At 38.6% G+C, this 12,403-nt stretch overlaps 2 pseudogenes; both read left to right on the plus strand.

Annotated features, from left to right (window-relative positions):
* The first annotated feature begins 5,801 nt into the window (after positions 1-5,801).
* Positions 5,802-7,464, plus strand: LOC147962227 (replication protein A 70 kDa DNA-binding subunit B-like; annotated as a pseudogene).
* Positions 7,465-10,238: 2,774 nt separating this feature from the next.
* Positions 10,239-12,251, plus strand: LOC147962228 (uncharacterized; annotated as a pseudogene).
* Positions 12,252-12,403: the final 152 nt, after the last annotated feature.

Raw genomic sequence — 12,403 nt, forward strand, 5'->3', positions numbered from 1 at the left:
GTTGGATTTCCTTGAAGAGGAAAGGATGATGCAGCAAAGTAGCGTAAGTATTTCCCTTAGTTTTTGAGAACCAAGGTATCAATCTAGTAGGAGGCTATGCGCGAGTCCCTCGTACCTGCACAAAACAAATAACTCCTCGCAACCAACCCGATAAGGGGTTGTCAATCCCTTCACGGTCACTTACGAGAGTGAGATCTGATAGATATGATAAGATACTATTTTTGGTATTTTTATGATAAATATGCAAAGTAAAATAAAAGCAAAGTAAAAAAGCAAAGGAAATAACTAAGTATTGGAAGACTAATATGATGAAGATAGACCCGGGGGCCATAGGTTTCACTAGTGGCTTCTCTCAAGAGCATAAGTATTTTACGGTGGGTGAACGAATTACTGTTGAGTAATTGACAGAATTGAGCATAGTTATGAGAATATCTAGGTATGATCATGTGTATAGGCATCACATCCGAGACAATTACACCGACTCCTGCCTGCATCTACTACTATTACTCCACTCATCGACCGCTATCCAGCATGCATCTAGAGTATTAAGTTCATGAAAACAGAGTAACGCCTTAAGCAAGATGACATGATGTAGAGGGATAAATTCATGCAATGTGATAAAAACCCCATCTTGTTATCCTCGATGGCAACAATACAATACATGCCTTGCTGCCCCTACTGTCACTGGGAAAGGACACCGCAAGATTAAACCCAAAGCTAAGTAGTTCTCCCATTGTAAGAAAAATCAATCTAGTAGGCCAAACCAAACTGATAATTCAAAGAGACTTGCAAAGATAACCAATCATACATAAAAGAATTCAGAGAAGATTCAAATATTGTTCATAGATAATCTTGATCATAAACCCACAATTCATCGGTCTCAACAAACACACCGCAAAAAGAAGATTACATCGAATAGATCTCCACAAGAGAGGGGAAGAACATTGTATTGAGATCCAAAAAGAGAGAAGAAGCCATCTAGCTAATAACTATGGACCCGAAGGTCTGAGGTAAACTACTCACACTTCATCGCAGAGGTTATGGTGTTGATGTAGAAGCCCTCCGTGATGGATGCCCCCTCCGGCAGAGCTCCGGAACAGGGATCTCATGGATATAGAAGGTTGCGGCGGTGGAATTAGGTTTTTGGCTCCTTATCTGATCGTTTGGGGGTACGTAGGTATATATAGGAGGAAGGAGTACGTTGGTGGAACAACAGGGGGGCCATGAGGGTGGAGGGCGCGCTTGGGGGCGGGGGGGGGGGGGGGCGTAGGCGCGCCCCCTACCTCGTGGCTTCCCTGTTGGTTGCTTGACGTAGGGTCCAAGTCTCCTGGATCTTGTTTGTTCCAAAAATCACGTTCCCGAAGGTTTCATTCCGTTTGGACTCCGTTTGAAATTCCTTTTCTTCGAAACCCTAAAATAGGCAAAAACATCAATTCTAAACTGGGCCTCCGGTTAATAGGTTAGTCCCAAAAATAATATAAATGTGGATAATAAAGCCCAATAATGTCTAAAACAGTAGATAATATAGCATGGAGCAATCAAAAATTATAGATATGTTGGAGATGTATCAAGGATGTATGGCAAACCTGATGCTCATGGAGACATCTATAGTGCTCCAGTCGCGTCTAAGGTTGTTGGATTAGTGGTTGGTGATATTGGGTCATCTAATGTAGGACTTGATATTATAATACAAGACCATTCATCACAGTTACAGCGAATTAGTGAGAAACATCCCAAGTTTATGTCCATGCAGTATCCTCTATTATTTCCATACGGAGAAGATGGCTACCATGATGAGCTTATGTACCGGCAAAGATCAAGCACTTCAGCCAATCAACGCCAAAAAGTCACAATGCTATAGTACTACACATATAGGTTGCATGATAGGCCAAATGACTTCAATACTCCATTACAATGCAAAAGATTAACACAGGTTTACTTTGTGGATGGCTATTGTTGTGTTGAAACATTCCGTATTGGATTCTATCGCAAGCCTAGATTTCAGAGTAAATACAGATCATCATCATTTAGTTCTTTGGCAAATTTTGTATCAAGAGGTATTACATCCGGTTCTTCTATTGGGCAGAGGATTACATTACCATCCTCCTTTACTGGAGGCCCTCGCTATTTATACCAAAACTATCAAGACTCCATCACTATTTGTAGAAAATATGGTTGCCCAGATCTATTTGTGACGTTCACATCAAATGTCGCCTGACCTGAAGTTATGGAGGCTTTATCCTCCATTCCAGGACAAGAGCCATCTGACCGTCCAGATATTATCAACCGGGGTGTTCAAAATGAAGCTTGATATGTTGATGGATGATATTAAAAATAAAAAATTCTTCGGTCCCATAAATGCGAGTAATAACACTTTCCCCAAACTTATTTCCTTTGCACAACATAAATTTTGTGTCATTTATTAAAAATATAGTACTTTCCTATAGTTATCTACACAGTTGAATTTCAGAAACGTGGCCTCCCACATGCTCATATAATTATATGGTTAGCCAAATAAGCCCCCTTAGATGCACAGAATATAAATTCAATTATTTCTGCTCAATTGCCAGATCCTGTGAAAGACCCAATTGGATATGAAGCTATATCTTCTTTCATGGTGCATGGCCCTTGTGGCCCTCTCAACCACTTTTCCCCATGCATGTCAGAAGGAAAGTGCACAAAATTTTACCTGAAGGATTTTTGTGAGCAAACCACTATCTGGGAGAACGGTTTTACTGAATATGCCTGACCAAACAACGGAATAACTGCTAGAAAAAATAAAGTTGACATTGACAATAGATACATTGTTCCTGATAATGTTGATCCGGTGGTTAAGTATCAAGCTCACATAAATGTAGAAAAGGTTAATCATGATGGTATGCACAAATATCTTTTCAAGTATGTTACAAAAGGATTTGATTGTGTTAGAATTGGCCTCTACTCCAAGTCTACGTCATCAGATTCATCGACTAAGACAATTAATGAAATTGACAACTATTTAGAGGGTCGTTGTGTCACAACAAATGATGCTGCTTGGCGTTTGTTCGAGTATGATATTCACCATACAGAACCTTCTGTAGAAAGGCTCCCTGTTCATCTTCCTCTTGAGAATAATGTTATTTTCTCTGAAGATGATAATCCGGAACAAGTAATTGAAGACCCGAAAAATATGGCAACTAAAATGACTGCATGGTTAGAGGCTAATGTGCAACACACCGAGGCTTGACGATACAACTACATAGAATTTCCTGAATATTGGACATGGCACCAACAAGAGAAATATTGGGGTTTTTGTCGAGGTGCTCATAATAAAATTGCCCGAATTGCACATGTCAACCCTTCACAAGGGGAATTATTCTACTTGCGGATGTTGCTCCACGTTCGTAAAGGCCCAACATCCTTCACTGATATCCGAACTATATCAAGACAAGTGTATCCTACATTTCGTGCTGCATGTGAAGCTTTAGGTCTCCTAGGTGATGACCGAGAAGATGCAGCTCAGTGGGCATTACCATTTCAATTACGTTAGCTTTTTGTTACCCTGTTGCTTTTTTGTGATGTAACAAATCCTATCAAACTCTTTGAAGAACATGCATCACCAATGTCTGAAGATATAGAACATCGGTTGAATCTTGGTCCTTCGAAGACAAGCAATTCATCACTACATTCGTAGGTGACATCCTGTCTTCTCATTGAGCTTGATAAATTGCTAAGGGATTCTGGATATTGCTTATCCCATTTTTAATTTTCCACTACCAGATGATATGGGAAATGCTTCTTCACAAAACCGTATTTTGCTCGATGAGCTTAGCTATGATATTCTAGAAATGACATCCACTTTGAATGATAATATTCCAAAGCTAAACAACAACCAGAAGGATGTATTTCATGCTATCTATAATTCTGCAATAAATAATGAAGGATGAACGCTCTTTGTTTATGGATACGGAGGGACTGGAAAAACTTTTCTATGGACTACTTTACTGTATTCGTTACGAAGCCCAGGGAAAATTGCATTGGCAGTTGCATCATCGGGAATTGCTTCTCTATTGCTCCCAGGAGGTCGAACACCACATTCCCGTTTTAAAATCCCTTTAGAAATTTATCAGAATTCAATGTGTAGTATAAAGAAAGATACACACCTGGCAGAACTTATTCAAAATACATCTCTTATTGTTTGGGATGAAGCATCGGTAAATCATAAATATTGTTTTGAAGCACTAGACCGCACTCTCAGGGATATAATGTCAGATACTAGACCTAATGCTGAAAACATGCAGTTTGGAGGCATCACTATAGTTCTTGGTGGGGATTTTTGTCAAACACTTCTGGTAATAAAACATGCAACAAGACAACAAATTTTAAAATATTGCATTCTTAACTCTTATTTGTGGAACCAGTGCACACTTCTTCAATTGAATGAAAATATGAGGCTGTCCTCAGCATCTCTGTCCATCTCAAAGAGAGAAGCATTACGGAATTTTGCTGGGTGGCTATTACGAGTTGGAAATGGCACTAAGCCTTTTATTCCTATTCCAAATGACCCCAACAGCATATTTATAGAGATACCCCAGCATCTCCTTTTGTCCGCAGAGTCTAGAAATATAAATGGATTGATTTCATTTGTCTATGACTCAGACTGTGAATCTGCTAACAATACATCATATTTGTGTGATCGTGCAATTCTTGCACCCACCAATGATGTTGTTTCTAAAATAAATACCAGAATGATTTCTCAGCTACCAACAAGTGAAATGTCATATTATAGTACAGATTCAATTGACGACAACTGCCCTAATCATTCTTCTGTAGAGGCATTATATCCGATTGAGTTTCTAAACAAGCTTGAGATACCTGGTCTTCCAGACCATGTGCTGCATTTGAAAATTGTTGTTCCTATCATGCTACTTCGTAATCTGATCCATCAAGAGGGCTTTTAATGGCACTAGACTCATTGTTACACAACTAATAGGTCGTGTAATAGAAGGACAAACCATAACAGGAAAAGCTATAGGTTCAAGAGTATATATTCCTAGAATTGTCACTACGTCAGCTCAGTCTAAGTGGCCTTTCAAACTGAGGCGTCGCCAGTTTCTGTTCGCCTTTCATATGCTATGACAATAAACAAAAGTCAAGGCCAAACACTGAACCGAGTTGGTCTCTACTTGCCATCTCCTATTTTCTCCCACGGTCAATTATATGTAGCATTTTCAAGAGTTACATCACCAGAGGGCTTGCGAGTTCTGATTGAAAAACAGTCCAGTTTCTTAAGAACAGTGCACACATAATGTAGTATATGCTGAGGTATTCAGTCAAATAAATAGGCATAGAACCTAGAACTGATATGTATTTTATGATATGCCTCAATTTCCGAGATATGTTCTAAACACTTTTAGCATACCATAATTTTTTTCCTAACAGTCTTATTATTAATTCATAGATATCTGAGATATGGAGTCAAGTACAACACTTAAAAGCATCACTTCAGGACAACAAAACTGTAGGGTCTTTGCATGCTTGATAAGGCTTTGGGATGCTAAAATAATTAATCCTAGATATGGAGATGGCTTGCTAAGCATTGATGGCATTCTCTTAGATGAAGATGTAAGTGTAATTGTGTGCTCCAAATTGCACACTCACATCTGTACTCAAAATGATATTAAATTTACATATCACATTTAATTATTTCATTTGTTTGCAGGGCAACATGGCACAGATGAGTGTGCCAAAAAAAAATTAAAAAACAGTTTCATGGATTGCTATCAGAAGGATCTATCTACATTATTTTAGATACTGTAGCTATTGATAACAGAAGCAAATCATATGTCTACCACCATCAGAACTACATGCTGCAATTCAAACATGACACAAAGGTCCATGCATTGCACTCAAGAGGAGCAAATATACCTACTATTTCCTTCAACTTTTGTCCATTTGATCAGCTGCCAAGAAAAGCAATTGATTCAAAACCACTCCTAGGTAATGTGTGGTTCCTTATTTTCTCTCCTAATAGTTATAATGCTTATTAACTTTCTATACATAATTTGTCTGTTCAGATATTATTGGAGTAATAAGTGATGTTGGTTCATACGATTATGCTAGCCCACATCTCAGAACAAACTTCGGAAGATAAAAATTCAAAACCTAGAGTATGTCTTTCTTGCAACGATGCCACTTAATTTCTTCCTTAAAGACCCTTTTTCTGCAATTCTATAAGTATACCTTGCTTTTCCAGTGAACAAACACAAGAAGTAGTTCTATGGGGAAAACATGGAGAATCATTTGATGAAGAAATAGTACTTAAAAAATCTCTAGTAGGAATTGTGATAGCTATTTTTGCTGGTATAACTGCAACTTCACAGAAGTTTACAGGTGAATTATCAAACGACCTTGCTTCAAGGAAAATGAAAGGATTATTTAAATATACTATTAACCACATGATCTTATAGGTACATTACAAGGATCTTCAAGTTCTGCAATGCATGTGTATCTTGACCTCAATATACCTGAAGTTCAACAGTATCGAAGCAGGTTCTCCACCTCCCTCATTGCCATTTGCCTAATGTTTTTGTTCGCCGCTGCAACATACTAATAGCTTATATATAAAAAATTGAAGATACCAATGGAAATTTCCAACCCTACAAAAGAATCTCCCTAAAGTCACACATCTATCTCCACTTGAAGCAGCAGGAAAGCTGTATACCATTGAACAAATATCTACCTTGGCAACCACATCTTTTCAGGTCAATACTTTCCGAGATAGTTCATTTCTAAAACCTCTCTATCCAAAAAAATATATAATTGATGCCCCAACCTTTTCTGACACAAGGGAGGAGCAACATTCAGTACTATTGCAAAAGTGGCATCCATTATACCATTAGTCAAATGGTACTACAAAGCATGCAAGCGTTGTGGAAAAGGTTACAACAACATGTCAGATACCCCAACATGTGCCTTCCAATTTCCTGTTCCATGCCCAATGTACCATACATCTTCCTAAATCTAATCATTATAAATTTCTTTTCTCTTATTCATGTCACTAAAAATTCGACAGTCCTTCAGGTATAAGCTTCCCCTTACACTAACAGATAGCTCAGGAAGTTTGGATGCAGTTGCCTTTAATAAAATAGCTGAAGACTTGGTTGAGCATCATGCTGAGCAAGTTTCTATGAACATGAAAATAGATGCTGCGGATCAGGTGCTTTCCCTGGATAAAGCCATTGGTAAAGAAGGTTATTCTATATAGGAATGAATATTGATTCAGCTGCCAAGTACCCTATAAAATATGTCCTGAAAAAAAAGTTTCCCCGTGGACAATACCAAATCGGTTCCTCTATTAACTGCTTCAAAGGTAACAAATTTTTGATACTCATTAGCTTCATATATCATCCTATTAACTTGACATGTGAAGCTTTTTCAGTCAGCACAAGATAACCTTGCACCAACTTCATCTGTCATAAATGATGAGAGGTTCCTGGCCATTTTATCAATTTAAATTCTGAAAATATATTGACAAAACATTAAATCCATATTTTTTGATGAGCATTATCTATATTATTTTCAGTCCAAGTGCATAGCAGCTAGAGGCCCCCTTCAATAATACACCTCCAAGTGATAACCGGACACCTATCACTACAAAGGAAAGTGAATCCAGGGAAATTTGGCCACATAGGATTTCATGTGTGTAATGCTTCACAAACCTCCAAGCGAAGTTAAGATTAAACATTTCAACTATTAGGATTTTTCTTTGGTAAATCTAATAATTTCTCAATTTTGTATGTTCATCTGTATAATGCTTCACTAACCTCCATGCTTATTCAATTCCTCTGATAAACATACTTTCTTATTTATAATGTACATTCAAATCAGTTCCGAAGTAGAAAGAAGGATTGATTTTCAGAAGGATGATGCCAACAACTCTAACAGGTATCACAACACTCACAAGGATGATGCCAACAACTATGTTTAGTTTCCTGTCTAATGCTTCATAACACTCACAACCACTACAAAGAATTTATTTATGTTTAGTTTACTGCCAATGCAATCCTAACAATCCTGTGCCTATAATATTACTTTCTTATTTAGTTTCCTGCTCAATGTAATCAAATTTCTGAATGCAGCTCAAAAAGCACAGATAGTCCTCTTTCGAAAAGGCAAAAGCAAAGCGAGAGTATGTATTACTTCCCATTACCTATAGTTGAATATCTTGCCAGTGGATTTTTCTGTTCATATATTTAAAATTCTAAATATTTTCTCTACCAACCAATGCAGACAATAAAAATGCAGCAAACAACTATGAAAAGACAGACTAAAATGAAAGTACATACAAAGGTATTGTATATTATGTACCTCGGTTTTTTATTCAAACATTCAGAACTTCTAATATATATTGCATTTATAAAAATACTATGTATCACAATTCATGTAGGCAACTTCCACAATGCTCATACAGGCAGCTTCCACAATGCTCATACAGCCAACTTCCATAGTGCTCCAAATGATCAATAATCAAGAATGTTCAACTTCCGCAGTGCTTTGGCACTACCAGCCGACAACAATAATTTTTTTGTTGCTCAACTTCTATTGTTACCAAGAATGTTTTCATAACCAGTACCTTTATATTTTAACCGAGATGTCTACTCGTGCGTACTTTTGGTTCCAGCTTCATAGTTTTCTGGCAATATTTGCAATTTTGTGCTTATCAACAATGGATAAACTCCTATAAATGTGCCATAATATTTTTTTGTAAACTGTACAATCGTGCATGCATGTAAAATATTTATTCCTACATTAACACCTCAAATGGTTGTTCTTACAATCACAGTGTAAGTCACAATTGCCAGTTTCTAAAAATTCATTGCTCGGTTATTTCTGTATTAAAGGTTACTAAAAAATCCTGTTAGACACTATAAATTCATTAATTGCTGAGTTAATAGTGTATAAAGCATTTCTAAAACATCTTTTGGTTAAAAACTCGTACGGTTGTGGTCCACCTATATAATACCCCCCTCCCCCCATACAACCTATATCTACAAGCAAATATTTTCTCACACTGAAAACTTCACTATTGTCAAATACATGGACAAGCAGCAACAAGGCAAAAGGTATGTCTATTACATGCAAAGTTATTTCGCCGGTTTCATGTCTGATATTTCACAATTTGCCCGCATACTTTTCTACAGGATGCAACCTTACACAACAAAGAATGTTCTACCCTCTTCATCAACTCATGCATCAAGAAAAACTCACAAGTACATGGAGGCTATTGCAGACATGAAAAATGCCACCACTAAATCCGCAACATGGATCACTTTGAAAGAGGATGCACGTGAAGAAAACATCACAAAGCTACTCCAGGAACATCCATTCAGGTCCACCAAGTACATCTTCGAGTACATAAAGAACGGATTTAAACATGTCCAAATTCTCCTCGACGAAGAAGACAACCGCGTGGACGAATCCAACAAACTATAAACCAACATTATGCTACTTATTTACAGGATTTTGTAACAATAAATCTCTTATATCTGTATTTTCATGCTCATATTGTTAATCGAAATATCCATATTGCATTCAACCAAGTATCATCTAAACATATTGCCACCAATTCCCGTAGCAACGCGCGGGGAATTGTCTAGTTTAAAGACTAATCTCTCCCAGCGCCATGATGTAGAAGCAGAGCACGGGGCGGGCTCGTCGGAACAAGAGACTGGTGCAATGGTTTTCTATTATGGATCAAGAAACTTTCCTAACTGTATTAGGGAAATTTCAAAAATCAAACATCACGCCGATATTGTGCACGTTCAAAGGGACAAGTATTGAGCTCAACAAAATTAAGAAAAAAATACAAACTAACCATGGTGGATAAAATTTATCTTAGTGAATTTTTCACTGTACCCATTACAAAATGAGATAATTGCCACTATACCACTAGTGGAAACCACGAGTGCCAAAATACCACTATGAAAAACCAAAGTGTCAAAATAGCACTCCTCTCTCAGTTTTTCAGTCCACAATAGCACTCCTATTAGATGTCAAACAAATTTTGTGAGTCAAACCGTTAGCACCTTGTCAATTTTTTTGGTATTCCCAAAATGCCCCCGATAAACCTAAAGAGAGGAGTGATATCCTCATACACATCTCTCTCCTGTATCCTCCTCCCAGGCCACTCTCATGGCAGCCCGCCGGCACTCGCTCCGCCGCCCTTCCGCCCTCCCCTGGCATCACCGCCCGACACAATGTCCCGTAGCCTCGCCGCCCTCCCCAAGCTCCCGACGCCGACCTCCCAGGACCCAGACGAGGGCCGACACCGTCCTCCCAGGTCCTCCACGGCAGCTGATGGGGTGGCCTCCCCAGGCTCCTGAGGCTGCCCTCCCAGGCCCTTGACGGCAACTTCTGACTCGACTCTCCCAAAGCTCTCGACGCCATCCTCCTAGGGCCCTCGACCTTGTATGATTTGCCCCCTGTTACCTTAGTATTTTTCATTTCAAGTGCAACAAATCCTTGGAATTTTTCATTGCAAGTGGATGGGCATATTTGGTCTTTTATCAGGTATAAACTTTTTTGTGGAAAAGAAACAATGGAATACAACTTTCTTAAAATAATTTAACATTTCAATTCTGTAGTAGTCTCTACCTGCTAGTATGTACTGTCTCTAGCTGCTAGTATCTACTGTGAATGGTGCTAGTATCTACTGTCAATGGTGAATGCTCCTAGATGATGAGCCTCTGTTTGCGTGTTTCAGATTCGATGGGCGATTTTAAAGTAGAAATAGATGTTCAGTCTTACTTGAAAATTGTAGATGGCAGAAGAGTGTACACAAGGGGAAAAACATGGAATTTTATGGTCAGTCGAGGATTATCTGTGGTGCGGATAAAGGAGGTTGTGGAGGAGAGGTACAAATGCTCTGCTAATCAGAGAATGACCATTTAGTTGGATCCGTAGATAACACTGTCCCATTGATCTCTGAAACAGAGGTAGCTCAATTGTTTGATACATGTTCTAACACAAAAATAGTAAGGTTCGGTGTGACCATTGAGATAAAATAGCAACACAATGAACCTGCTCCTGTCATCACCGAGGAGATGGATGATCATCCGGTTCACGCTCCATTCTTTGCTTGGCCAAAGCAAGCCTATGAAGGGGAGTACGAGGATGATGAGCCCGTGGGATGCAATGAGGAGAACACCTATTTGCATGAGGAGAATGTTGAATCAAAGGAGAATGCCGAACCATAGAAAATTGTCGCGCCAAAGGCTGTAAGAGTTCCATTGGGAACACTGGATGTTGACAACTCTTATGATCCATAACATGTGCGAGGGAATGATGAGGCTTTACTTGCGAACAATATGGCTCCTACTTATATCCACGATAAAAATAATCCTTGAATTGAAGTAGGAGCCACATTTCCTAACTCTAAAGCATTTAGAGTTGCATTGAGACAATTAGCAACTAGAGAAGATTGGTCCTTTGGCACGTAGTATAGTGACCCCCGGAGATTTAGGGCTAATTGCACTGATGAGGATTGTCCATGGAGGATACATGCCTCCAAGTTACCGAATACTAAAACTTTCATGGTATGGTTAGTGCCGTTGTTTGCTTCTTGCTTTGGCTCATGTTATTGTTGATTTCTTTCTTTTTATTGTTGTTTATTTGGCACTTATGTTTCTTAATGTTATTGCAGATAAATAAACTTCCTTTTTGCCATACTTGTGTGAGTACCAATTGCAGTAAAGGAAAGGCAAATAGAGATTGGCTTGCTGATAAAGGGAATGTTGCACTTGAGGAGAATCTCATGGTGAGTGCAAAACAACTTAAAGAAACTTTGCAAAAGGAGTATGATATTAAGCTTCAGTACACCGATGTTTGGAAAGGAAGAGCTCGTGCAAAGGATCAATTGGAAGGTACATATAGGGAGAATTTTCACCAGTTGTGGAACTTTAGAGCCGAATTGTTGGCAGCCAATCCTGGAAGTATATTTGAGATAGACATAAAAACAACTACCAACAAAAAGGGTGACATTGTGCATGTTTTCAATAGCTTGTTGATTGTCTTCACGTCATACCTTGCTGGGTTTTTGGAAGGGTGTAGACCATATTTGGGGGTTGATGCAACTTTTCTTAGTGGGAAATACACCGGAAAATTGGCAGCCGCTATTGGTGTGGATGGGCATAGTTGGATGTTTCTAGTAGCATTTGGAATATTTGGGAAAGAAAATACAGAAATTTGGGTATGGTTCATGGAGCAATTGAAATTGGCCATTGGAGAGCCACATGGTCTTGTGATCCATACAGATGCATGTCAGGGGTGGGAGAACACCGTTTCTAAGGTCTACCCAAATTGTGAACATAGAGAATGCATGATGCATCTAATGCTTAACTTCAAGAAAGAGTTCAAAGGTGGC

The sequence above is a fragment of the Triticum urartu genome, chromosome 7A, assembly GCF_056163025.1.
Source record: "Triticum urartu cultivar PI428250 chromosome 7A, HENAU_Tu73, whole genome shotgun sequence".
Lineage (NCBI taxonomy): Eukaryota > Viridiplantae > Streptophyta > Magnoliopsida > Poales > Poaceae > Triticum > Triticum urartu.